Source organism: Atractosteus spatula (assembly GCF_055471065.1).
Source record: "Atractosteus spatula isolate fAtrSpa1 chromosome 16 unlocalized genomic scaffold, fAtrSpa1.hap1 SUPER_16_unloc_2, whole genome shotgun sequence".
In the NCBI taxonomy this organism is placed as follows: domain Eukaryota; kingdom Metazoa; phylum Chordata; class Actinopteri; order Semionotiformes; family Lepisosteidae; genus Atractosteus; species Atractosteus spatula.
The window spans coordinates 656,977-660,000 of record NW_028296632.1 but is presented as its reverse complement, the minus strand read 5'-3'; positions in this window follow the sequence as shown (position 1 = coordinate 660,000).

Below are 3,024 nucleotides of genomic sequence, written 5' to 3'. Positions count from 1 at the left end.
GACAGTACGTACAGTTATAATTCAAACGGAATTAAAAACTACACATCCCAGTTACCATGGTGGTGCATGTGATCATTGCGTTTAACCAACGAAACAGGGCGAAAAATCAGTCACATGACTTTGGGGCAGAGTTTCGAAAGCTTAACCTATCAGCAACAAAGCGAAATTTACACGATAGGCTACCTCAAACTGTCAGTTACACGACTGTGTATGTCGCTTAAGCCACTCCTATTTGGCATTTTAGTTATGGAGGCGAGAAGACGCCCCCCCTCTGGGTGTCTGATTTGCCACCATCTTTAACTGTTCGGTGTCCGAATCGGAGTAGCTACGCGTACGAAATAAAGTTAATCCCAACTACAAAACATATATTTTTGTGGTAAGAGGGCGCAAAACATCAGTATTTACTGCTATTAATTACTGTACGATTTATAGTTGAAATCTGAGCCTAGATATAAAGTTAGATATAAAGTTAAAATCTCGACAAAGCAATGTAGGAAATACAGAGAAAATAAATCCTTTCTGACATCTAAAATCAGTTTCGATCAAGGTCTCTAAAACGAACAAGAAAAAGAGGATTTTCGGAGGGCAATTACGCTGTGTTTATATAGAATAACTGATTTATGAGCAATCTAATTTCTTGTTCGTTTAAAACAGTGAAATGTCAGCTGCAAAAGATCGCACCAGAAACAGCACTCTCTCTGCCTGTCATAGACGTTCAGGAAAGGCTGAATGAAGTCATGTCAAGTACAATAATTCGGTGATCAATAATAACAGTTGTAGGGCAGTATATAAGGAGGATAAGGATTTTGAAGTTGACTCGAAATCTGATAGGTAACCAGTGCAAGGACTTGAAAACAGGTGTAATGCATCCCTGATAGGATTCTTGCTGTCATATTCTGAACATATTGAAGATTGCTCAGTGTGGATTTAATTTCCCCAGTGAACAGGATGTGCATTTATTAATTCTAGAAAAAAAGCCTTTCTTGATTTCTCTAGTTCCCTTTAAAATAAACTATTATTCCACAATGCAGAGTATTACATGGCCAGTATTTACACATGATATTTGTGATTTAAAGAAATTAACACAAGCAGCTTTTGGAGATTTAAGTGTTGGCTGAGTTATTGCAGGATAAAAGACTAGAGATGTTGGCAAGAAGAAGATAATTTGGGGAAAGCTGAGGAATACACTTATAACAAGAACACTTCCTAATGGGGTTAGGCATACTTTTGATGAAGATGATGAAGTTAACAGACTATATGTTTACATAGATACTGAAATAAGGATTGTATTTTAGATTATGTGTAGTTGCTGGCATTGAACTGTGTGTTGGATGCACATGAATTGAAGGAATGGGCAAACATAGCTGATGCGGATCCACAGAGCCAGCATATTAAGATGTTTATACTTAGAGGCAATTTGTTTAAATAACTAGGTATGGATACTGATGTGCAAGAGAGGTGGAAAGGCTGTTTCCTTAAGCCAGCACTATAAAATATTTTATTCTCAGTGAGATGCTGCCATTTCATCGTGGGTTTCTAACACTGTGTATAGTTCCATCCACACAGTGCCTTTACTTCCATCCATTTCTAATCTCTTTATCCAGTACAGAGGATTTGGAGCCTATCCCAGTAAGCAACGGACACAAGGCAGAATACACCCTGGACATAGCGCCAGTCCATCACAGGACAGACAGACACAAACACACACACGCCAGGGCCAGTTTTCCCATAAACCAATTAACTTACCAGTATGTTTTGGAGTGCGAGAGGGAGTCATATCACACATATGGAGAAAAACCATCTAACCCAGAAAGAACATGTAAACCCCTCACACACAGGATGGCAGGAATTGAACCTAGGACCCCAGTGCTGCAAGATAGCAATGCTAACCACTTCGCCACCATTATAAATGGATGGATATCTTAGTTATCTTTCTAGTTCACAGGTTTGCATGCATAATTTAATTTTGAAAGCCACTGAGACATCAGGTACTACTGTTGTATTTATGAAAAAGAAACAAAACAAAAAAACATACTAACAACTGAGCCATCCTACTCCTTAGTTAATACATTTTATTATTCATAAACAGTTAACATTGTTAGCAAAATATTTTGAATTATATTTAACCCTATTTTTTCTTTAGTTTTGTATTTAACTTATTATATGATAGTCAGACTTAATGTATATTTGAACAATGAAAATATATTTTTACAAGATGCGGGGGAAAGTGCAACAGCTTATTACAGTGCTAAATTTAATATTATTGATTGCTAATAGTTTATGCTAACACTTAACTTTCTTAATTAGATCTATTTAAAACAGTGAACTAAGTGTAACATACAGATGCAGCCATTCAAAGTGCGCGGTACAGACACCGCGGTACAGATACCGCAGGTATGATGACACGGGATACCGCGGTGCGTGATTGGTTGACCGACAGGGGCACTCATGGTCCATTGGTCTGTCGTAGAAAGACTTACTGTAAACGTCTTTACTGTGCTCGTTGTAGATATTGAATTTTACCACTGAAGGGAAATCTTAGTAGCTGAGCATAAAAAGAATAGGAGCATACTGTAACGCGTGTGAAGGCCATAAACGATATTAATTTTGGAACATAAACATACAGTATATAGCTGGTCTTGGTACTTTCAAGAAAAAAATACACACCAGTATTCCATTTCTCCCTAAACATTGTAAGCTTCGAAGTCTTTAACTAACGTGATACCGGAGTCAACAAGCATACTTTTAGAATTTGATTAAAAGGGAATATAATATGGAATCGCGTATCTCAAGAATTTAATAACGGTATGATTATATCCGTGTACTGCGGCAGGGCTGTGTAGGGCTGTTTCGCCTGCCTGATCATGCGAGCTGTCTTGTAGCCTACTGGTCTAGGTGTGTGCCTACCAACTGGCAGGTTGTGTGTTCGAATCCAGCTGGTGCTGGACTTTTATTTTAACAAACATTTCTTCGAAAAAATAGGTAAGCGATATTATGGACAATCAGTTGACAAATCCATTTCCT